General features: G+C 41.4%; 1 long non-coding RNA gene across 2 annotated transcripts; it reads left to right on the plus strand.

Moving 5' to 3' along the window:
- Window positions 1-238: 238 nt before the first annotated feature.
- Window positions 239-5882, plus strand: LOC118489337. 2 transcript variants are annotated; one of them, XR_004887293.1, is made up of 5 exons: window positions 239-299; window positions 2827-2961; window positions 4092-4174; window positions 4733-4825; window positions 5658-5882. It is a non-coding gene; the product is annotated as an uncharacterized LOC118489337 (long non-coding RNA). The 2 variants fall into 2 exon arrangements; XR_004887292.1 differs by having other exon boundaries at window positions 4092-4825.
- The last annotated feature ends 20965 nt before the right edge of the window (window positions 5883-26847 follow it).

Genomic DNA, 26847 nt, shown 5'->3' on the forward strand with positions numbered 1-26847 from the left:
CGTTACCCCAATTAAAATGATTGATATAGTTGACGAAAATACGCGCGTTGACGCGTATAGTAGAAAAAGCCTTGTATTATAATACGGGCGATTATTGAAGTTGACGTTACTAACTTTTGTGAATGTATTAATTGAAGGACACTCGCGTTTGAAGACGACGAGAGTCAAAAAAATTGTGGATATGATGATGGAACGGTCTGAAGTATGACAAGAGGAGCATGCTCACCGAGGACTAAATCGCGTAACGACCGCGAACAAGGTTAATGGCAAGGAACGCCCGTCGGGGCAAACATTACCAGGTGCACATTTTAAATAATCGCACAAATAGTAATATGCAACAAATACGTAGAAATTGAAAGTTGCATATGTAAAAAAAAAAAAAAACCGAATAGAAAATGTATTCGGGATATTGTTTCCAAGAGAAACAAATAGAGGCGTTACTTACATAGGGCGTGATGTGAAAACTATAAAAAGGTCATGTATGTCATGTGTTAATCGCTTACTCTGGCCAAGTAAGTTGTGGCATATGGTACCATGAACTTCTTATGGCGGACACGTTTACATCCGATGTAGTAAGGGCGGGGTGAATGGGACTAATTAAAAAGTACCCAAATGAATCAGATAAGCAAAATATTTGATAATAATGTAAACGCACAACCGAGTGACGGAAGCGTATTACATTAGGATATGAGCCCGAGTGAAGGGACAAAGAAGCATGTAAAATGATTTAGACAAGAATTAGGAGGGAGTGTACTTACACTCGAACCCGGAAAACGCAAGCATGTAAAATGATTTAGACAAGTATTGGGAGGGGGTGTACTTGCACTCGAACCCGGAAAATGCAGATATGTCCCTTAATGAGTCGTTTTTGTAAAACGTCAAACTTAAGGACAAAGTCGGAATATAAACGCGAAACGAATTCATAATGCATACCGTAAGGGTTGCAATAATAACGACTTCGGTAAAACACCCGGTTGGTGGGTAAGGGTTTAAACGCATGCGTAGGCTGAGAAGCAGGAACGCGAAATAGAAAGTCAAAAGACTCGGAAAATGAGTCATGACTAAAAGATGACGAGAATTTTTGCAAACATAAATTTTGGTAATTACGTTCAACCATTTCAAAGTTGGACGGGTCAAATAAAGAATGAAGTTTGACATTCTTAAGTGATGAAAATTCACCCAAAATGAGTCAAACGAGTCAATTAAGGAATAACGCTTAATATAATAGGAAAACGCAAACCGGTGAAACCGGAAAGCTAAAATCAATAAGATAGAAGGACCCGAGTAATGGGTTGTAAAGGAGTATAAGTATGAACCGTGTAATGGTAAGCGTAAGACAAACCGACATGTAAATGACGCTAGGAGTTTGAAGTTCACAAGTGATGAAATTTCACATGAACAAGTCGAACAAGTTAAATTAAGAATAACGCTTGGTAACGTAGATGGGAAAAATGCGAATTAGCGAAACAAGAATGTTAAAAACATTAAGATAAGGAACCTAGGTAACGGTTCGCAAAGAAGTATAAGTAAGAACCGGGTAACGGTAAGCGCAGGATAAACCGACGTGTAAATAACGTTAGAAATCATAAAGTCGGAAAAGAACAAATTCGAAAGAGAACAAATATAGCCTTAGACTACGGTCAAGGTCAGATGAAATACAAAAGCGAAAATAAATGATTCTGAGTATAAAAGGACACCCTGACACCATGAGTATAAATATACAATTGAATAAAGACTCGGGTAAAAGATGATCTACGGGATCATCATAACCTACGGGATTCAAAGTAATGCTAAGGTCTATGGGACTAAGAAGACCTTTGGGGTCACAAATAGAAAGGAAAGAATTGTTGAGTCACACCTTAAAGAGGTGGAAATCTAAAGAGATAGTCTACGAGACTAAGTGAAGGAACCTAAGGGTTATTTGGGTTAAGCGTGGGAACTAGTTGAAATTCCCCCGCATTAAAAAATAACGGAAAGGATTAGATTCTCGGAAGTAACATTCCTAGAAATGAGAGAAAGATGTAAGACAAAGAGGAAACGTAAACTAAGAATGTAGTCTTTAGTCAAAAGTAACGTTATAACAAAACGTAAGTGGTACGGGGTGACTTAGAGAATTTTAAACACACATAAGACGGAGATGGCAAAATAGCATACCCGGGTGACGGGGTATGAAGTAACCGGTGACTAACAAGTCTAACCGCCAAAATGAATAAACAATAAAGATAATGATATAAGCTGAAAAGTAACGGCCTGCGAGGCCTTACACACGAAAGATTTACACGTCAATATAAATGGAAACTTTAGATCAAAAGGAATGAATGAATGTCTTGAAAAACGAAACTAAGTTCCTTTAATCCAAATTAAAGGAACTATGTAAATAAGGTTTCGAGGACGAAACCTCTCTAAGGGGGGTAGACTTGTAACACCCCAAAAACGGGTTTGGTAATCAAACCGCGTTACTAGTAATGACGGGTAAAATACCTTTAGTGGTAAAAATTAACCCGGTAAGTATTAGGAATTTAAATAAATAAACTTAATATTAACTGGAAAGAGGATAAATACTTTGAGAAGACAAAGTTTATAAAAAGGGACCCGAGTTAACGGGACATAAAATAAACGGGTTACAACTCCCGGAACTAACTAAGTTAACTAGGAATAATCAACCTAGTTAATTAAAAGTCTCATAATGGTATGTGAGTGGGTTAAAAACACCTAAAGTAAGAACCTGACAATAATTGAGGGGCCAAAGGTGTTAAAAAGCAAACTAGTTTTTAATTAAAACAAAAAAAATATAATAACACACACTTGTGTGTATGGATCGAACAGAATCAGGAGGGGGCGACCAGGGGTTTCTCCACAAACCCTAATTCTCACAAAATCCTCCAAATTGAAGCTCAAATCAAGCCCGAATCGTCTGCATGATTACAAATTCGTGATCTCCATTGAAAGGGGAGTCATAAGGTATGTAAATTTTATGAAGAATCTCTAGTTGGATTTCTAGGTAAACTTAGAAATCTGAAAATTGATGGTTACATGTTCGTTATATGATGAAATTAGGAATGATTTTATGTCTAGGAGTAAACCCTAGTCATTTACTTGTTGAATTGATGTTCCTAATTGTGAATTCATGATCACCCGATTATGTGCTAAATGGGTTTTGTAGAAATATGATGAACACTAGAATCTTAATGGTTAAATTGTGTTAATAGAACTCCATGAAGTTAGATTTGAGGTTTGATGTTACTACTTGTTAAATATTGCGAGAATTTAAGGATTTAGAACACTTAAATGGGCTGGAGAAATTGGATGTTTCGTGTTGCACACAAGGTGCTTGATGAAATGCTTGAATAAGAAAATTATAACAAAGCTGATTGGGATTAAAAATTATTGGGCTGCAGTTTTTAAAAAATCATATAAAATCACTGGAACGACCTGTGAGGTTGAACCTTATATGCTCAGAAAGCTATTGAAACATACTACGTTTTATGTTTGAACATGTTTGTTAGATTCTGATGTTAAACGGGTCAAAACAGTGTCCGAAGTCGGCTGAACTGTTTTGACAGCAAGCTGATTGGAAGCATTTTGACTTCGGAGCTGATTTTTAAAAAAATCATAATTAATTCTAGGATGCTCGGATTGAGCTGATTCTTTTTGGGATGGAAAGATATTTTAGTATTCTTCATTTCATCTTTGATCACAAAGGGCTAAATAAGACCGCAAAGTGGCCAAAAGAGTCGATTCAGCAGCTACATTGTAAAGTTGCTGCACATTTTATTGATGAACTTAATCCAAGGAAAGTTGTATTTTGTTCATACTTTACCTTGTTTATAAAACAATGGTTTCATGAATATTAAGCATGTTATTTTGCTTATTTCAAGTATTTAAAATAACTACAAATAAGCTTGTCAGCGAAGTTATGAAAATGAGAAAAAGAATGATTAAAGCATATAATACATATGGGTAGTTTGACTATTAAGAAAGTAAAACTGACCTATGATTTAGTTAAGTAAATTATATGCAAGAAACCCCATAGGAAATGGTAGCCATAATATGAAATGACTAAACTAACCATTTTATGGGTAATATGATAGTTTGACTCTTGACGAGCTAGGTGAAGCTTGGAGGAGAAGATCAAACGGGATAAAGGCACGAATAAGACTTGCTTGGATGAAAGGTAAGTAAAACTTACACCCACTTGTAGTATATGTGTTTATTTCATAACGATGAATACAATAAAGGATTTGGTTTGAATCATGGGTTCCGACCCAAAACGAAATGAGTCAGAACCAACAAAAATGTTTTAAACCATGATTAATGGTGAAAAAGGCAAAATGGTAAATTAGTCACGAATTGGTTAAGAATTAGTGAGTTTTTCTTAAAGTTACCTTATAGTGTAACTAGTAATGGAAAATGGGTAAAAATGGAAATTTAGTCAAGTATCGACTAAAGTAAAATGAGTTTCAAAGGACACCCATAGCGTGAGCCGAATGAGTTTAAAAAAAATAAAATAAAATAAAATATATATATATATGTGTATATAAGAAATTGACTTTAGAAAGAAAGGGATCTAGTGAGAAAATCCGAAATGGGTCGGATATGTGATTGGTAATTAAAAACCCATGTTTTGTTACATATGAAAATGTTGGGTTATATAGGTCGAACGGGTCAAATGGTGGGAACAACGCCATTTGACAGTATCAACTAATGTGGTTGTCAAGTCATGTGTTTTCAGGGGCGAATAGTAATTTGGGTAATTGCGTCGCCATAAGAATATCGATAATGAAAGCAAGGAGTCGAAACGGGTCATTAGGTTGACTCGAGCCAGGTACGTATAAATAAGATTGTGGTTAAACATATATTTTTTTTGAGTCAAATTAGTAGCAAATGCCCTTCGTCGTAAATGAGGGGCTAAAGTCGACTAAAATGCCCTTGATGGGTAAATCGGGTAAACGACCTTTAAAGGTTGTTGGAATTAAGTGATTTGATAGATTAAATTCTTAGGATAAGTATAAAAGGGATGATATGGGATCTTAGTGCATAAATACCCTTAACGGGTCAAAATAGAAGTAATAGCAAAACGGGTTAAAAATGTGTAGTAACCCGTAAATTGAACCTTGTACAATAGGAAATAACCATAATAAAATGTTTACAAAAGAAACAAAGGCCACAAACGAGTTTGTTAGAGGATACCGTGAACGGGTCAAAAGTGTCGTAATTGGACTTCAAGCCGAGAGCTTGAAGTCTAAAATTTTGTGAAGTGAGACGTTAGATTTTAACTCCATTCGATGGAGAATTAAATTACGAGTGCGTAGGAGAAAGAATCGCGTAAAACGGACAAGCGGATTGAAAGATACGAAAGTTTTGTGTCAAATAGTGGCAAAAAATGAAAAGGTTGGATGCAGGTGCCACCGTAACTTACGGTGCCACCGTAAGTTACGGTGGAGCTGAATTGGTTACGGTGCTAGCCTACTGATGTACGGTAGGGAAATGTTAACACAGGGGCCACCGTAACTTACGGTGTCACCGTAAGTTACGGTGGAGGCCAGAAATGAGTTATTGTGTTGGGATCAAGATATAAATGTTGGATTTTCCTAATTTCCTCGTTGTATTAGTTATTTAATTATCAAAACTAACCTTTAAGTTGGTTTTGATCACAGGTGAATGTCGAGAGTCCCGGATGAAGATCAAGCATCGAACAAGAACCGAACACACGTTAAACAAAGCTTCCGCAACGTTGTTTTGTCGTTATTCTAAACGGCGAATTAAATCACATTATGTATATCACTTAAATTGTAAAAGTTTTTAACAACCCGTATTTCTAATGTATATGTAATTATTAATTACATGATTATTTCGCTAAATATACGTTAAACCTTGATTTATAAGAACGGGTGTTACATTTCTTCAGCCGTGCGATCTAGGGGAAAGGCTGTAGGGTTTATTATTTAAGTTTGTGCCCTACTGTGATACCAAGACGAATTGTAATGTGATACGAACTAAAGGGTTGTGACGGTTGAACTTCTCAACCAATCTGGGCCTGTGATCATTGACGTGGACTTTAATCAATAATCAATATATATATATATATATTAATAACCGATCTGGGCCTATGATCACTGACTTGGGCTTTAATCAATATATTAATGGGTTGGCGGGTTTCATAAAATTGAGGTGCGGCCCAATTAAAACGACCATTATAATACGAACACGAGGACATAGCCCAATCATATACACGGCACAGGATTCGGGCCCGATTTACACACATTACACACATGTAGACTCAAACACCTAACGCGTTTAGCTATCATGCTACAGTCACAAGCGTTAACCAATTTATCGTCGCAGGGAACATACGAAAGAGAAATACGAGAAACAAGACCACGTGACAAAAAGATACTGACCTTGAAAGTTAGGGTTGTCACATCATCCCCAACTTGAAAGAAATTTCGTCCCGAAATTTGACAAGTAGCATAGAGGAGTGAAGTGAGAAATCAAGATTGTTGCGGATTTTGCTCAGGTGCCACATCATCCCCAACTTGAAGAGGAATTTCGTCCCGAAATTCACCAGCTGCATTAGACTCAGGTTCACCAGGCTTGGACTTGTCCTTAGGGAATAAATGTGGATACTTGAGCTTCATCTGATCCTCGCGCTCCCACGTGAACTCCGGTCCACGCCTTGAGTTCCAGCGAACTCTCACGATTGGAATGCGGCTATGTTTACGCACCTTGACCTCCCGATCCATGATCTCTATCGGATCTTCGACAAACTGCAACTTATCATCGATCTTGAGTTCTTGAAATGGCACCACTAGCGTCTCATCGGCCGAACACTTCTTTAATTGCAACACGTGGAAGACATCGTGAACATTACCCAGCTCAGCAGGTAACTCAAGCTTGTAGGCAACTTTACCGATCCGCTCCAGGATTTTAAATGGCCCAACATAACACGGATTAAGCTTGCCACGCTTCCCGAAACGTACTACACCCTTCCACGGCGACACTTTCAACATAACACGGTCACCCACTTCAAACTCTAACGGTTTCCTACACTTGTCAGCGTAGCTTTTCTGACGATCACGCGCTGCTGCCACACGATTCCTGATCTGAACAATCATTTCTGACGTTTCAAGAACAAGCTCAGGACCTGTGATCTGGCTATCACCCACTTCAGCCTAACAGAGAGGAGAACGACATTTCCGCCCGTACAACGCTTCGAACGGAGCTGCCGAATACTAGTGTGGTAGCTGTTGTTGTAGGAGAACTCTATCAATGGAAGGTGTTTCTCCCAACTCTTGCCAAAGTCAATAACACATGCCTGCAGCATGTCTTCAAGTGTCTGGATGGTCCGCTCACTCTGACCATCCGTCTGGGGGTGATAAGCAGTACTCATATCAAGTTGTGAACCGAACGATTTATGCATTGACTGCCACAATTCAGAAGTAAAACGCGGATCTCGATCTGAAATGATAGAAGTTGGCACCCCATGCCTAGAAACCACCTCCTTAAGATAAACTGCCGCCAGCTGTGAAAATTTATCCGTTTCCTTGATTGCCAGAAAATGCGCTGACTTCGTGAGACGATCAACAATCACCCAAATAGTATCGTTTCCAGCCTGAGTTCTTGGTAAACCTGTAACGAAATCCATGGCGATCTGCTCCCACTTCCACGTGGGTATCTTTGGCTGCTCAAGTAGACCCGCGGGCTTCTGATGCTCCGCTTTGACTTTAGCACAAGTCAAACATTTGCTAACGTAAGTTGCTATGTGAGCTTTCATGCTAGGCCACCAATACGTAGTCTTCAGGTCGTGGTACATCTTATCCGAACCAGGATGTACTGAGTAGCGAGACTTATGTGCTTCCTCCATTACAAGTTCTCGTAAATTGCCATAGAATGGGACCCAGATGCGTCCGGTTACGTAGTAGGCGCCGTCTCCCTTTTGTTCTAAACGTTGCCTTGAGCCGCGTAGAGCTTCAGCCCTGACGTTTTTGGGTTTCAACGCTTCTACCTGAGCATCTTGTATCTGGGAAGGAAGACTAGATTGAATGGTGAGTTGTAATGCTCGCACACGCTTAGGTGCAGTATCCTTTCGACTGAGGGCGTCGGCCACAACATTTGCTTTGCCCGGATGGTACTTGATGGCACACTCATAATCGTTCAAAAGCTCTATCCAACGTCGTTGCCGCATGTTCAAATCCTTCTGGTCGAAGATATGCTGAAGGCTTCTGTGATCGGTGTAGATGGTGCATTTGGTACCGTACAGATAGTGCCTCCAGATCTTCAACGCGAAAACCACGGCTCCTAACTCCAAGTCATGAGTCGTATAATTTTTCTCGTGCACCTTCAACTGTCGAGAAGCATATGCTATCACTTTGTCGCGCTGCATCAACACACAACCGAGACCCTGAATCGATGCATCACAATAAACCACAAAATCCTCGGTACCCTCAGGTAGAGATAAAATCGGCGCGCTGCATAGCTTCTGTTTCAAAAGCTGGAAAGCATCCTCCTGCTTCGTTCCCCAAGAATAAACTACGTTCTTCTGTGTCAAGGAGGTGAGAGGTTGAGCGATCTTTGAGAAATCCTGAATGAACCGTCGATAGTACCCTGCAAGACCAAGAAATTGTCGCACCTCCGAAGGAGTCTTCGGTGCCGCCCAATTCCTAATAGCATCGATCTTAGCAGGATCCACGTGTATCCCCTTTTCGTTAACAATATGCCCAAGAAAATATACTTCTCGAATCCAGAAGTCACACTTAGAAAACTTCGCGTAAAGCTGCTCCTTCCTCAGGAGCTCCAAGATGAGACGCAGATGTCGCTCATGGTCCTCCTCGCTCTTGGAATAGATCAAGATGTCGTCGATGAAAACAATAACGAAGTCGTCGAGATACGGTTTGCACACGCGGTTCATGAGATCCATGAAGACCGTTGGTGCATTAGTAATCCCAAACGGCATAACCAAAAACTCGTAGTGGCCATACCGCGTTCGAAAAGCCGTCTTTGGAACATCCTCCTCCCTGACTCGTACCTGATGATAACCCGACCTTAAGTCGATCTTAGAATAAAAACTTGACCCTTGCAGCTGGTCAAACAGGTCGTCAATACGGGGTAACGGATAACGATTCTTGATTGTCAGCTTGTTGAGCTCACGATAATCTATGCACATCCGAAAGGATCCATCCTTCTTCTTCACAAACAGTACTGGGGCTCCCCAAGGCGAAGAGCTAGGTCGGATAAAACCCCTATCCAACAGCTCTTGGAGTTGATTCGACAACTCCTGTAACTCTCCTGGCGCAAGACGATAAGGAGCACGAGCAATCGGGGCTGCTCCTGGCGCGAGGTCGATCTGAAATTCCACCTGACGATGTGGAGGTAAACCAGGGAGTTCTTCAGGAAATACATCGGGAAATTCACGAACCACTGGAAGATCCTCGATCCTTCTCTCATCAGACTGCGAGTCAGAAACAAGAGCTAAAAGAGCAGGGTAGCCCTTGCGTAAACACTTCTGAGCCTTCATTGCCGAGATAATACCAACCATGGCACCACTATGATGGCCCTGAACCGATAAGGATTCTCCGCTAGGGAGAGGAATACGCACGATTTTCTCCTTGCAAAGAATTTCCGCCTGGTGCTTGGACAGCCAATCCATGCCAACGACCACGTCAAAACTTCCAAGGGTAACAGGGAGTAGGTCAATGTCGAACACTTGACCCATGAGATCGAGTTTACAACCAAACAGAACATGAGAAGCCTCTATCGATTTACCATTAGCTAGTTCTACTATATGTTTAGTGACAAGAGGCGTAGGACTCAATCCTATACGACTACTGAACTCCAAAGATACGTAACTGTAATCGGCACCAGAGTCGAATAAAAAAGAAGCAAAGATGTCGTTTATCAAAAACGTACCAGTCACTACGTTGCCATCATTCCTAGCTTCCCCAGCTCCAATAGTGAACACCCTCGCGTGTGCACCATTTCCTCCATTGCCCCCATTGTTATTGTTCCTGTTGTTATTGTTCCCAGCATTGTAGTTGTTATTGGCATTCTGATTCAGCTGAGGGCAATCCCGCTTGAAGTGGCCCTCGTCCCCGCACTGGAAACACACTTTCTTAACACCCTGATTCTGCTGAGCTTGTTGCCTTTGCTGTCGCTGGTGCTGCTGCTTTGGCTGTGGGGCTCTACAGTCTTTGGCCTCATGGCCCACTTTCTCACATCTACGACAAGTTCGGAGGCACTGTCCATAGTGATGATAGCCACACTTGTTGCACTGTGGCTTCTTTCCAACATAGGAACCCTGATTCTGATTGCTGCCCTGGCCTTGATTAACTGAAGAAGACTGACTGAAACTGCGATTGTGGTTGTTATCGGACCTTTTCTGGGATTGACCTGCACTGGTTGCTTTATCGGTGTCGCTCCACTTGCGTTTATTATCACTAGCAGGTGTGGTGGCTGTAGCAGTCGGAGTAGTAGCAGAAACACGTGGCGGCAAGTTGTTACGTTCGACCTCTTGGTCAGTAATCTTATGTGCTAAACGGACGATACGGGGCATATTGTCTAGGTTTGCAGCAGTAACGTACCCCTTAACAGCTGGTGCTAAGCCCTTGAGATACAACTCGATTTGTCACACCCCCAAAATCCACCTGCGGATAACACCCGCTTCGAGGGCGTGACTGACCAGGATCCAGCCACCAATTATACTGAATAATTAAGTTGATAACAAGAGTAATACTTACTAACCATAAGCTTAGCGAATATTAAGTTCAGAGTTTAAAGTTTTAAGTTCAAACAGTTAATAAGTAGCGGAAGCATAAGTAAGGCAGTTTAAACAAAGTTCATATTTCAAAATAAGGTAACACCCAACACAAGGGTGGACAGACACTACACGTTCCCAAGCAGCAAGCTCCTTCGTCACGGGTTACCTGCAAAGCATGCAGTAAGGGGTCAACAATAATGCTGAGTGAGTTCACTAGTTGTCCAGTTTTAATTACCAAAAACTTGTTTCACCAGTTAATTTATCCGTTTATACATGCCATGGGGAGCTACCCCAAAAGTTAGCGACTAAACTGTTTTTCCAATACCGAACACTAGGTAACCGTTGCGTTTCCGCAGGATGCCCCGATGTCAATGTTCTATCATCATTGACGGATGCCTGAGTACATTAGTTCACGACCGATCCCAAACCAGGGCACGGTGTGAGGCTGGTAAACACCTAAATAGCGCTATCAACTAATAACCCGTTCGCCTGACCCCGGCGACTAATCGGTATTTGTAGTAGGGACTTGAGTGATAGAGTTTCGTTTAGTGCCGTTAGTTGCAATCCGTATAAACAGTAATTAACCAAAGGTTTCCCAATACAAGGGAAGGAAAAGTAGGTTTGTTCCCAGTAACTAGGGAAGGAATGTAAATGGTATCCCCTTTTACAAGGGGATAGGATTATTTTAGTCTCGTGTCCCAAACCACCGGGACGCATGCTTTTAAGTTGTGAACTCACCTTGGGTTGCTCGGTAGATTTAGGTTACTTGGTCAAACACGCTGGTCACCACATCCTAACATGGTTACCGGTATAGGTCAGGTTCGGTGTACAAGCATTCACGTAAAACACATACTGGCACGTATCATGCATACAAGTAAACAGTCATGGGGTTATTGGGCCGGCCTAAACATTTAAGCAGTCAACAGCAACACATAACCCAGTCAACAGATAGCCCATAACACATAATGGCCCAATAACCAAAATGGACAGCCCAGTCGCAACCAGAAGGTCTCGAGTCGCAACCAGGTGGTCTCGGCTTGTCACGCTGTGGTTGCGAGTCGCAACCGCGTGGTCTCGAGTCATCACGCTGTGGTTGCGAGTCGCAACGGTCGTAGTCTCGAGTCGCAATCTCGTGGTCTCGAGTTGTCCTGCTATGGTTACGAGTCGCAACCGTGTGGTTTCGAGTTGTCATGCCATGGTTGCGAGTCGTAATATGTCCCTTTCATGCACACGTGATGATGCAGATATGACAGTCCAAATTGTACATATGAAATCAGACCCAGATTAGGAAACAACCAATGAGGTTTCACTAACACTTTGCCTAATCTGAATATTAGTAAACTTAGATCAAACTTTGCCATTTTTACATCTTCAAGTCATATTCAACTAGTTCATCACAAGTTCATCATTCTAGGGTTTTCATATTCAAACATACCATACAGTTATGAACCAAAATCACACATATTTTAACAAGATCAATATGTAAGAACAAGGAAACACACACCAACTAGTTCATGAACTATACACCATCCTAGGTTCATCATCTTTAAATAACATTTTCCATACAAGAACATGTTTGGTCATAAGAATCCATATTCATCTCCAAATTATCTACCTTTTAGTTTGAACATACAACTAGTCATTTTGAACATGTTACAAGTATTTTACACATAAAAGTTCACACATAGTCAAACTTCACAATCATCCTAAAATCATGCATAATGCTACTAATCAAGCATTTCTAGTTTCATAAACATACATAATTCTCATGCACAAAATAACACTAACCGGTTGTGAGGAAGAAGAATGAGCCGAAAACAAAGAGAAAGGAATCGAGAAGATGGAGTGTCCGAGTGATGATCTTGACCGAGTTCTTGTCCGAGATCCTTGCTTGAACCGTGATTTGGAAGAGATGGAATGTTGTTTTGGGGTTTTCTAGTGGGAGAGAAATAGGAGAAGTGTGGGTGTGTTTGTGCAACAAATGAAGGAAATGAGGAGAAGGTTGGGATTTATACAAGGGGGGGGGGGTTTCGGGTTGGGCTTGGGGTTTCGGCCCAAACCGGTTACGGCCCAAAGGCCCACTCGCAACCGAGTGGTTGCGAGTCATGGTCTCGGGTCGTGGTCTCGGCTCTCATACATATATATATATATATATATTACATACATATCACACATATCATGTAAAAGTCACGTTTTCATTTAATAACAAATATATATACGCAAAAATTACAACGTGTACGTTCGGAAAAACCTAGAGTGTCACATTATCCCCAAGTTTTAAGAACTTTCGTCCCGAAAGTTAAGGCAGCCACTGCCAAGCTAGCGTGTTTCAACGGGGTGTCACATCATCCCCCCGTTAGTTTGGAATTTCGTCCCGAAATTCGGTTGTAGCTTCAGTGCTGGGGGTTTCGTTTGGGAACAACTGGGGATACTTGGACTTCATCTGGTCTTCCCGCTCCCAGGTAAACTCTGGGCCGCGTCGTGAGTTCCAACGAACTCGCACGAGAGGTATCTGGCTACGTTTGAGGGTTTTGATCTCTCGATCCATGATCTCAATCGGTTCCTCAGTAAAGTGTAGCTGTTCATCAATCATCAGTTCCTTAAAAGGAATCACAAGTGTTTCATCCGACAAACACTTCTTCAGGTTAGATACGTGAAATACGTTGTGTACCGCGCTCAGCTCTGCAGGCAGGTTCAATCTATAAGCAACCTTACCGATTTTCTCGGTAATTTCGAATGGTCCAACATATCGTGGATTCAGCTTGCCTCGTTTACCAAAACGAACCACACCCTTCCAGGGTGAGACTTTAAGTAGAACCCGGTCCCCGACCTGGAATTCTAACGGTTTCCTACGCTTGTCAGCGTAGCTTTTCTGACGGTCACGAGCTGCCGCCATGCGTTGCCTGATCTGGGAAATCTTTTCCGTTGTATCTACCACCAGTTCTGGGCCTGTGAGTTGACTATCACCGACTTCCGCCCAGCAAAGAGGTGATCGGCATTTACGACCGTACAATGCCTCAAAAGGTGCCGCCTGAATGCTAGTGTGGTAGCTGTTATTGTAGGAGAATTCCACCAGCGGTAGATGCTTCTCCCAGTTCTTGCCAAAATCGATCACACATGTCCTAAGCATGTCTTCCAGGGTTTGGATGGTGCGTTCAGACTGCCCATCCGTTTGCGGGTGATAAGCGGTGCTCATGTCCAAACGTGAGCCAAAGGATTTGTGCATAGCTTGCCACAATTCGGAAGTAAAACGAGCGTCTCGGTCGGAAATAATAGAAGTTGGCACCCCGTGCCTGGAGACTACTTCCTTTAAATAGATTTCTGCTAAGGTAGAAAACTTGTCTGTTTCCTTAATGGCCAAAAAGTGTGCAGACTTAGTCAATCGATCTACTATCACCCAAATAGTATCATTCCCGCGTTGGGATCTAGGTAGTCCTGTAACAAAATCCATGGAAATTTGCTCCCATTTCCACTTCGGGATTTCCGGTTGCTGTAGTAGGCCTGCTGGTTTCTGATACTCGATCTTGACTCTTGCGCAGGTCAAACATTTGCCAACATAGGCTGCTATGTGGGCTTTCATGCCAGGCCACCAGTATGTGGTTCTTAAGTCGTGGTACATCTTATCTGAACCAGGATGTACTGAATAACGGGACTTATGGGCTTCGTCCATCACAAGCTCTCGTAGATCTCCGTAAAGTGGGACCCAAATGCGCCCTGCCACATAGTAGGCGCCGTCTTCTTTCTGTTCTAGTTGCTACCTCGATCCTCGCAGGGACTCAGCCCTGATGTTTTCCGGTTTCAGAGCTTCAATCTGGGCATTTCGAATCTGGGTAGGGAGACTAGACTGGATGGTAAGTTGTAATGCTCGCACGCGCTTTGGTACAGTGTCTTTCCGGCTGAGGGCGTCTGCCACAACATTGGCCTTGCCCGGATGATACTTGATGGCGCATTCATAATCATTCAGAAGTTCGACCCACCGGCGTTGTCGCATGTTTAATTCCTTCTGCTTAAAGATATGCTCGAGACTCCTGTGATCGGTGTAAATGGTGCACTTGGTACCGTACAGGTAATGTCTCCATATCTTAAGCGCAAATATCACCGCTCCTAGTTCCAAGTCGTGTGTTGTGTAGTTCCTTTCGTGTGTCTTGAGTTGTCGGGATGCATAGGCAATAACTTTCTCGCGTTGCATCAACACGCAACCGAGCCCATGAATAGACGCATCGCAGTACACCACAAAGTCGTCCGTTCCTTCAGGTAACGAGAGAATAGGAGCACTGCAGAGGTTATCCTTTAGTTTCTGAAACGCGGTTTCCTGAGCTTCACCCCACTTATAAACCATACCCTTCTGAGTAAGAGCCGTGAGAGGCTGAGCGATCTTTGAAAATCCCATGATAAATCTTCGATAGTATCCCGCCAGTCCCAAGAATTGGCGGACTTCAGTCGGAGTCTTAGGGGTAGGCCAATTCTTTATAGAGTCGATCTTTGCAGGGTCGACGTGGATTCCATCCTTGTTAACCACGTGCCCAAGGAAATGGACTTCTCGAAGCCAGAAGTCGCATTTCAAGAACTTGGCATACAGTTGCTTATTGCGAAGGAGTTCGAGGATAAGGCGTAGGTGCTGTTCATGCTCTTCCTGACTTTTCGAGTAGATCAAGATGTCGTCTATAAACACGATCACAAACTTGTCGAGGTAGGGTTTGCATACCCGGTTCATGAGATCCATGAACACTGCAGGGGCGTTGGTCATTCCGAAGGGCATAACGAGGAATTCATAATGACCATAACGAGTTCTGAATGCAGTCTTGGAAATATCTTCACTACGGACCCTTAACTGATGGTAGCCTGATCGCAGGTCAATCTTGGAATAGTAGCTCGATCCTTGCAACTGATCGAATAGGTCGTCGATTCGAGGGAGAGGGTAACGATTCTTGATGGTGACCTTGTTCAACTCACGATAGTCAATGCACATTCGGAACGTGCCATCCTTCTTCTTAACAAAGAGTACCGGTGCTCCCCAGGGCGATGAACTAGGGCGAATAAACCCTTTATCCAATAGTTCCTGTAGTTGAGTAGAGAGTTCCTTCAATTCTGCGGGGGCTAGTCGATAAGGTGCACGAGCTATAGGCGCTGCTCCGGGAGATAGCTCGATTTGGAATTCGACCTGACGGTGGGGAGGGAGTCCAGGTAATTCCTCAGGAAATACCTCGGGATAGTCGCGTACTACCGGAAAATCTTCAATCCTCTTCTCCTTTTCCTGCGTGTTGGTAACAAGTGCTAAGATAGCGGTGTGCCCTTTTCGTAAACACTTCTGGGCCTTCAAGAACGAGATAACGCCGGAGATTTCTCCACCTTTGCCACCTTGTACAATGAGGGGTTTGCCAGAACGGCGAGGAATACGAACTGCTTTCTCTTGACAGAGGATCTCAGCGCGATGCTTGGATAACCAATCCATACCAATAACGACGTCGAAGCTTCCAAGAGTAACAGGGAAAAGGTCGATGCTAAATGTCTGACCAGACAACTCTAGTTTGCAGCCCTTGACAACATGTGAGGCCTCGATGTTTCTACCATTAGCTAACTCGACGATATGAGGAGAACTTAGTAACGAAAGCGGACGCTTAAGCTTCTTACTAATACGTAGGGATACATAACTAGCATCGGCACCAGAATCAAATAACACAGAAACATAACGATCATCGAGTAGGAACTTACCCGCCACGACATTGGGGTCATTCCTTGCTTCTCCAGCTCCAATCACGAAAGCTCTTCCCCTTGCATTCCCAGCATTGTTGTTCTGATTGTTGTTCCCAGCTCCCTGATTATTGTTGCGGTTCTGATTCAGTTCAGGGCAATCCTTCTTAAAGTGCCCTGTTGCCCCACATTTAAAACACGCTCGGTCGTTCCCTTGCTGCTGTTGCTGTTGGGGTTGTTGCTGATTTTGTCTTGCTGGGAGCTGACTTCTACAATCCTTGGCTTCGTGCCCCATCTTGTGGCATCGCTGACACTGGCCCTTGTTACATGCCCCATTGTGGTGCCTGTTACACTTGTTGCACTTAGGGTAGCTTCCCCGGTAGCCACCCTGTTGCTGAGTGCCCTTGTTGTTTTCAGTTTTCCTTTGCTGTGCTGGGGCCTGAGTGGGGTTAGCATCCTTGCTTTGATTTCCTTCCCACTTACGCTTGTTGTCACTAGAAGTTCCGACAGTAGCACTGATCCTTTTGGGCAACCGGCCCTCTTCTACGGCCTGATCAGTAAGTTTGTGGGCAAGTCGAACGATCGGCTGAATGGTAGTGTGGTTGGCTGAAGTTACATGGCTTCGAATTTCTGGAGCCAAACCCTTGATGTACAGTTCGATTCTTCGATACATAGGTCGAGACATGTTTGGGCAAAGAGCAGCATAGTCATTAGACAGCTTGGTGTAAGTTTCAATTTCCGACCCAACCATCTTGAGCTCATAGTACTCATTCTCAAGCTTGTGGATGTCATCCCGGTGACAGTATTCATCCTTAATCATATCCTTGAAATCCTCCCACGCAGTAGCATTTGCAGTTTCCAATCCAAACATCTGAATCTGCGCCTTCCACCAAGAAAGCGCGCTTCCTTCAAGCGTAGCAGTAGCAAATTTCACCCAATTCGCAGGGGGACATTCGCAAACAGCAAAAACAGCTTCAATTTTCTCAATCCAATGCAGAAGACCTATGGCACCCTCAGTGCCGTTGAAAGGGAGAGGCTTGCAATCCATGAAAGTTTTGAAAGTACACATTGGTGGTTGCGCAGGTGCATGCTGACCTATAGGGTGAGAAGCGAAACGTATAGGTTTAGAGGCGAAAAGTCGATGTGGCGGTAGGATCTATACATCCTAAAACAACGAGCTTACCTATAGGGTGAGCTGCGAAAGCTGCAGCCACTGTGTTGAGTAGGTTAGTGAACTGAGCCTGAGTCATGTTGATGTTTCCCCTTCCGCGTCCACTCATTGTCTTCATAACCAGAAAACACAATATGAGTGTGATGTCGTAGTGTAGCGAGAATGAGATAGAAGAGAGAGGTGTATCTATCTGATTTAGGCATACTAGTACGTATAGCAAATCAGGAAACATAAGCAAACAGGTAAACACTGGTCCGAGCTATGAGGTTAAATGTGTCGAGCCTTGCACTTGGAGTGTAGTGTCGTTACGAGTCACGGGTTATAGTCTGGTTTTCTCCAAAAAGATTTTTCCCTTTTTAAAACCAAGTTCACTATAACCAATGGCTCTGATACCAATCTGTCACACCCCCAAAATCCACCTGCGGATAACACCCGCTTCGAGGGCGTGACTGACCAGGATCCAGCCACCAATTATACTGAATAATTAAGTTGATAACAAGAGTAATACTTACTAACCATAAGCTTAGCGAATATTAAGTTCAGAGTTTAAAGTTTTAAGTTCAAACAGTTAATAAGTAGCGGAAGCATAAGTAAGGCAGTTTAAACAAAGTTCATATTTCAAAATAAGGTAACACCCAACACAAGGGTGGACAGACACTACACGTTCCCAAGCAGCAAGCTCCTTCGTCACGGGTTACCTGCAAAGCATGCAGTAAGGGGTCAACAATAATGCTGAGTGAGTTCACTAGTTGTCCAGTTTTAATTACCAAAAACTTGTTTCACCAGTTAATTTATCCGTTTATACATGCCATGGGGAGCTACCCCAAAAGTTAGCGACTAAACTGTTTTTCCAATACCGAACACTAGGTAACCGTTGCGTTTCCGCAGGATGCCCCGATGTCAATGTTCTATCATCATTGACGGATGCCTGAGTACATTAGTTCACGACCGATCCCAAACCAGGGCACGGTGTGAGGCTGGTAAACACCTAAATAGCGCTATCAACTAATAACCCGTTCGCCTGACCCCGGCGACTAATCGGTATTTGTAGTAGGGACTTGAGTGATAGAGTTTCGTTTAGTGCCGTTAGTTGCAATCCGTATAAACAGTAATTAACCAAAGGTTTCCCAATACAAGGGAAGGAAAAGTAGGTTTGTTCCCAGTAACTAGGGAAGGAATGTAAATGGTATCCCCTTTTACAAGGGGATAGGATTATTTTAGTCTCGTGTCCCAAACCACCGGGACGCATGCTTTTAAGTTGTGAACTCACCTTGGGTTGCTCGGTAGATTTAGGTTACTTGGTCAAACACGCTGGTCACCACGTCCTAACATGGTTACCGGTATAGGTCAGGTTCGGTGTACAAGCATTCACGTAAAACACATACTGGCACGTATCATGCATACAAGTAAACAGTCATGGGGTTATTGGGCCGGCCTAAACATTTAAGCAGTCAACAGCAACACATAACCCAGTCAACAGATAGCCCATAACACATAATGGCCCAATAACCAAAATGGACAGCCCAGTCGCAACCAGAAGGTCTCGAGTCGCAACCAGGTGGTCTCGGCTTGTCACGCTGTGGTTGCGAGTCGCAACCGCGTGGTCTCGAGTCATCACGCTGTGGTTGCGAGTCGCAACGGTCGTAGTCTCGAGTCGCAATCTCGTGGTCTCGAGTTGTCCTGCTATGGTTACGAGTCGCAACCGTGTGGTTTCGAGTTGTCATGCCATGGTTGCGAGTCGTAATATGTCCCTTTCATGCACACGTGATGATGCAGATATGACAGTCCAAATTGTACATATGAAATCAGACCCAGATTAGGAAACAACCAATGAGGTTTCACTAACACTTTGCCTAATCTGAATATTAGTAAACTTAGATCAAACTTTGCCATTTTTACATCTTCAAGTCATATTCAACTAGTTCATCACAAGTTCATCATTCTAGGGTTTTCATATTCAAACATACCATACATTTATGAACCAAAATCACACATATTTTAACAAGATCAATATGTAAGAACAAGGAAACACACACCAACTAGTTCATGAACTATACACCATCCTAGGTTCATCATCTTTAAATAACATTTTCCATACAAGAACATGTTTGGTCATAAGAATCCATATTCATCTCCAAATTATCTACCTTTTAGTTTGAACATACAACTAGTCATTTTGAACATGTTACAAGTATTTTACACATAAAAGTTCACACATAGTCAAACTTCACAATCATCCTAAAATCATGCATAATGCTACTAATCAAGCATTTCTAGTTTCATAAACATACATAATTCTCATGCACAAAATAACACTAACCGGTTGTGAGGAAGAAGAATGAGCCGAAAACAAAGAGAAAGGAATCGAGAAGATGGAGTGTCCGAGTGATGATCTTGACCGAGTTCTTGTCCGAGATCCTTGCTTGAACCGTGATTTGGAAGAGATGGAATGTTGTTTTGGGGTTTTCTAGTGGGAGAGAAATAGGAGAAGTGTGGATGTGTTTGTGCAACAAATGAAGGAAATGAGGAGAAGGTTGGGATTTATACAAGGGGGGGGGTTTCGGGTTGGGCTTGGGGTTTCGGCCCAAACCGGTTACGGCCCAAAGGCCCACTCGCAACCGAGTGGTTGCGAGTCATGGTCTCGGGTCGTGGTCTCGGCTCTCATACATATATATATATATATATTACATACATATCACACATATCATGTAAAAGTCACGTTTTCATTTAATAACAAATATATATACGCAAAAATTACAACGTGTACGTTCGGAAAAACCTAGAGTGTCACACGATTCGCCGGGGTGGAGGTCGAGACAGGTTAGGGCACAAGGTTGCTAAATCATTGGACCTCCTCGTGTATGCTTCGATCTTAGATCCCTCCATTTTCAGATTATAATACTCGTTCTCCAGTTTCTGAATCTCATCACGAGGACAATACTCCTCCCTCATCAACTCCTTAAAGTCATCCCAAGTGGTGGCATTCGCCATTTCGATACCCAACATCTGCACCTGGGCATTCCACCACGTCAGGGCACCATCCTCAAGCGTGCCCGTAGCATACTTCACTCTGTCCCCAGCAGGACAATTACACATCGCGAATACCGCCTCTGCCTTCTCAAACCATCGTAGAAGTCCTACAGCCCCTTCAGTCCAACTGAAGGTCTGTGGCTTGCAATCCATGAACATCTTGAACGTACAAACAGGTGGAGCAAGTGGATGGTTTTGATTCGCAGGTTGACCTAAAACGAAAGAACGTATAACGCACAGGTGAGATTCGAGTACACGACACAAGGATAGAAAATAATTGGCACATATCGTACCAGCCTGGTAAGCCGCTAGGGCTTCAGCTACACGAGTGTTGATCAGGTTGGTTAATTCGGCCTGCGTCATAGCAATGTGGCCACGTCCGCCACCTCGGCCTCCTCCACGTCCACTCATGGTTCGAAATAAGAGAAGGGAACTATCTTAAGGGTCGAAACGAGGTAAAAGTCAAGTTTCACATTAAAATCTACAACTATCAAGTTTACACATAATAGGGCAGAATCCTTCTCACGTTCGTTAAGCCACACTGGGACTTACATACACCTCACGTTATTATTATGTGTGCACCCATAGTAATAAGGTAATTTGCATGCTCATCTCAGTGCCTCTCAACTTGCGCTAAAAGTTTCCCCCCGCATTCAAATAGCCAAGCAGTGGGTGCTACAGAATCATGATTCACAAAAACCGAAGGGTAGTGCTACACTATCAAATCTAGTATGTCGTTTTTCATGTAAGTTATAAGTAGGTGACTACTAATCAAGTAATGCATAAAGTAAACAGAAGACGAACCTTGCAATCTGGAGCTGAGTGTCATGGTCGATTCTCGAAGTTGTTCAGTTATAGTCTGGTTAAAAAAAACGTTTTAAAACCAAGTTTACTATAACCAGTGGCTCTGATACCAAACTGTCACACCCCCAAAATACCACTTAGGGAGTGTCCCTGATAGGCGTGTGACGTACCAGCAATGAGCCACTAATTACACAGAACCCATACAAGTTTCTAAAATAAAGTTCTTGATTAATAATAAAACACCATCCAAGTTCAAAAGAAAACCAAAGTATTCAGCGGAAGCAAAATCAAACGAAGTTAAATAGTTTAAAACCAATATAAAGTATCCACAAATCAGAACACAAATCCCTCCAATCGACCCATGAGACTCCAGCTACTCCAGACAGCAAGTTCCAATGCAACAGCTAACGACCTACAAGCATGCAAACAAGTGTGTCAGACTACGCTGGTGAGTTCAAAGTTTTGTTACCGAGTTAGTTACCAGTTACGTGTATAAAACAGTTCAACAATTTGATTTGATGTTGTTATTAACTCGATTACCGAAATGGCTACAAGATGTGTTTGCCCAACCCCAATGTCTCTATCAAAACATTGGTCATGCTTTAAGGAAATTAGTTCACGCCCGACCTCCCTGAGACGGTGTGAGCGTGCCAAACCTAATAGCGCTATCAACTAATAACCTCGTTGCCTTCCTGGCAACTGTCGGTAGATGTAAGGGGTCTTATATGATAGAAACTGAGTAATAACCAACATCCCAATAACCTGCATTCCCCCTGGAACGTTACCCAATATCCCTTCCCGGGATGCATGCTTGGAAAAGAGCAGTGAACTCACCTTTGGTTTGCTCGGTAAGATTAGTTTTTTTTGTATACAGTTGGACAACCCAATCCTAACATGGTTACTGATAACCGTCAGTTTCATTTACATATATTCTCCGTACAAATACTAAATTAACAAATAAGTAGGGCACATATCATCACTCAAGCTACAGCAAGTGTTCAAATCATAAGTGTTCTCATGTCATAAGCTTGTATTTCACAATGGTACATATCAATGGTTTATTTCTTATTCAAGTAAACATACAAGTTCTCATACAGGTAAATAACTTAATGGTCAGTACCACAAACATTCAAATGAGCTATTACAATTTAGTTGTTTGGCTCGTGAACTACCTGGCCCCCCCTTATGGCCCAGATGAAACAGTGCAGCCCAATGTAATCCCTCGACCCAATCCCACTTCTTTTATCTATTATACCCGGTCCATATTGCTAACACATACTTCAAACCCAACCATTAAATATGTACGACCCATAGGCAAAACATGTATGTAACACAATGACTAGCACATCTAAACGTTCAATGTTCAGTCAACTTTATCATGTACGGTCCAATACCAATCAACTAAACCAAGTGGACATGTGTGTGTGTTCAATAAGCATGTGCGGCCCACCATCCCCATCCAAAGTTCCATTCAATAAATCCAGCCGCCCATGTGACTCCTGTTCGGCCCAAATATCAATACCCCCCCAATGCAATAAATGAACTTTGGTAATTATGTATGACTTAAAACCACAATTCATGTGCACGTGACAATGGGCAGAAATAAATCCACAATCCACAATAAATGAACCTTGGTAATCATCACATTACATCGATTAGTTTAATTACATGTCATCATACAAAGCCTCACCACATCATATACTACAAAATCTACCGAACAGTTTCATATATTAATCAAGGACCCTACTACCTGATCTATAAGTTAATACATCACACATAAGCAGCCTATATCACCAACTCTTAATTCGATTATATCAACTAAGCACGTACTCGGTTTAATTTATAAACAACACTAAACAGGTTCTGATCATGCAGATTTACTAGTGTGTATCACGATTATTTTCGCATGAAATCAAACATCCAAACAACTATGTTAATCCAAGTTACCAAAACAATCAACTCAAACAAGAGATTTAGTATACTAACCAAGATGTTCGACTAAACAAGTTGATGTCCTCAGACTACAAGATCGCTTCGAGAGGGGGGGGGGGTTTCTTCAGCCGTGCGATCTAGGGGAAAGGCTGTAGGGTTTATTATTTAAGTTTGTGCCCTACTGTGATACCAAGAGGAATTGTAATGTGATACGAACTAAAGGGTTGTGACGGTTGAACTTCTCAACCAATCTGGGCCTGTGATCATTGACGTGGACTTTAATCAATAATCAATATATATATATATATATTAATAACCGATCTGGGCCTATGATCACTGACTTGGGCTTTAATCAATATATTAATGGGTTGGCGGGTTTCATAAAATTGAGGTGCGGCCCAATTAAAACGACCATTATAATACGAACACGAGGACATAGCCCAATCATATACACGGCACAGGATTCGGGCCTGATTTACACACATTACACATATGTAGACTCAAACACCTAACGCGTTTAGCTATCACGCTACAGTCACAAGCGTTAACCAATTTATCGTCGCAGGGAACATACGAAAGAGAAATACGAGAAACAAGACCACGTGACAAAAAGATACTGAGCTTGAAAGTTAGGGTTGTCACAGATGATGTAGGGTTTTGTGTTTACGGGGGTTGCAAGTTGATTTGGGAAGAGGAGAGATGGAAGAAGTTGGCCAATCTGCATTCAGGCTCGTGGCGTCACGCGACCAGAAAGGGGGAGGGGTCCGCATAGCGCGACGCCCTTCTTGGAAAAAACTTTGATTTTTTACACTTTGGCCCCTGAACTTTCGTTATGTTATCCTTTTATGCTGAAACTTTGTATTTAAACATGTTTTCAAGTATGGAATGTGCATGTAAGTATAATTTGTGTATCATGAATTACGTATGAGTGTTTACACGTATAATAGGCATCGATTTGTAAGTAAACGTTTGTTTAAATGATTGATTGTAAGTATGACATGTATGTATGTATAAAATAAGAATTTCATTATGATCAAGATCTTGGAATACAAAGTTGGAAAAGGAATACGAACATGATACGAATACAAGTTTCCATAAACAGAAATATGATTACATTATTCTAATTAAGTGAAAGTACAAAAATGTGGAGCATTATAACAAATACTCTAGTCTTCACTCTAGAACCTCGTCATATATATATATATATATATATATATATATATATATATATATATATATATATATATATATATATATATATATATATATATATATATATATATAGTGGAGAGTTCAAATGAGAAGAAACATTTTGTAAGAATAAAAAAGAAGAAATTTCAACCAATAAGAATGCTTCATTTTACTTCATTTAATTTTGTATTTAATATTAGTGTAAGGGTATATTGGTAAAATTAGATAGGTCATTAATTGGTAGTATTTTTTTTAATAGCTCACTACATTAAATTTGTAACTTATTTTCAAAAAAAAAAAAAAACATATATATTTATTCGAAGAAGAAAAAATAATTTAAAATGTAGGATAAATTACAACGTGTGTACGATAAATTACGAGTTTTGTATGATGAATTTCAAAATGTGTAGGATAAATTTTGATGTGTGTAGGCAAAACTTTTAGTGTGGAGGAAGCTAGTCTTTATGACTAATTAATTAGTCAAATATAATAATAAATGAGATCAGAGAAAAACTATTTAATGTTTTACAATTATACCATTTGTTCTTTCTCTTCTCAAATGAACCTCCTCCAATATATATATATATATATATATATATATATATATATATATATATATATATATATAGAGAGAGAGAGAGAGAGAGAGAAAGTATAATGTACAAAAGCCCTAATCATATTTCACGTACGCGACTATCCTGACCGTCAGATTTTGTGTCATTATCATGCATGGAGCAGATTATCACGCATGGATAAAATAATCACGCATGTATATAATAAGCCACTGAAGTAATTACGCATGTGTTAAATAATCACGCAAATGACTCATGTATCAAACACTGAAAAATAATCACGCATGGATCTGAAACTGAAAATAATCACGCATGGATCTGACGGTCAGGATTGTCCCGTACGTGAAGTACGATTACTCATAATGAATGTTAACCGTTCTCTCTCTCTCTCTCTCTCTCTCTATATATATATATATATATATATATATATATATATATATATATATTAAGGACCTCTTAGTTTTCTAGGCTTTACCACTACCATGTAGTTTACTTGTGATAAGTATACTCAAAACAATGTTAGCTATGCTGGTGTGCTCACACTAGACAATTTATAAATAATCACATTGACATTTACACATACACAATATGGATTATGACAATCTTTGTTGTATTGACTATCAGATAACCATTGTAAAAGAGACAAACTAACCCGTGGTAGTGTCCTCACAACCATCGTGTAGGTATGGAATACGTTACTGAGCGCATAATTACTCTATACTAGGCACCCCTAGCCATATTTTAGCTTTTCGTAATGTATCCATTAAGCATACAAGGATCCTTTATACCTCCACTGATATTCTCATTTATACCTCCACTGATATTCTCATTTATTACAGTTTGAACACAAAGATTATACCATCAAAGTTTTATAAACAAACATGATAACTCACATGTCTAACAATTTCTACGCAATCATATAATATCTCTGGTCCTGATACAGTTTAAATAATCCTAAGGTAGGTAATGGTACATGTAACTAGTTATTATCATGGTTAATATTGGTTACTATTGCTTTATTTAAGCTTATCCGATAAGTTTATGCCTTACTAAGGCTAGGCTTGTTGGGATTGAACCCTACCAGAGGAACAGATAATGAAAGCCAAAACCGGATCACTATAGTGGATTATTCATAAGCACCAGTTTACATTAAGCATTCCCCTTGACGGTGAATCCAACATCTGATATGCTCCAAGTACTGCCCTTATCAACAACTGCTGATCCTGTAAACTACTGTTAAGCCAAAGCACTGATGAAGTTTAAAGGCTGAAGCTCAATCTACTGACGGAATCCAAGTACTGCTGAAGAGTTAAAGCACTGCCCATTCAAGGCCTGATCGCCTTTTGAAGAAAGCACTGTTGCTCAAACAACAGTGGTTGACTACATCAGTGGAATGAAGAGTCAGTGTTTATACATCAGTGTTTAGAATACAATCAGTGTCTGTATGGTTAGTTGTTATAGAACAGTAGATAGAGTTTGTTATTTTGTTAGATGTCACTTTCATGGTGACGTCAGCTGAGATACCTCAGTGGTTTGGTTTGCCTATAAATGGAGCAGTACTCTGTACTGTTACATTTGATCGTTTTGGGTGAGTCCTTCTCCTCAATTCAATCCTTTCATCTTGTGCAACCAACCTTGGAGTATTAGGCTGAGGGGGAGCTTAGTTTTGTAAGCATGCTTTGTAATCTTTTGACTTCATTGTA

This window comes from Helianthus annuus, chromosome 17 (genome assembly GCF_002127325.2).
Source record: "Helianthus annuus cultivar XRQ/B chromosome 17, HanXRQr2.0-SUNRISE, whole genome shotgun sequence".
Lineage (NCBI taxonomy): Eukaryota > Viridiplantae > Streptophyta > Magnoliopsida > Asterales > Asteraceae > Helianthus > Helianthus annuus.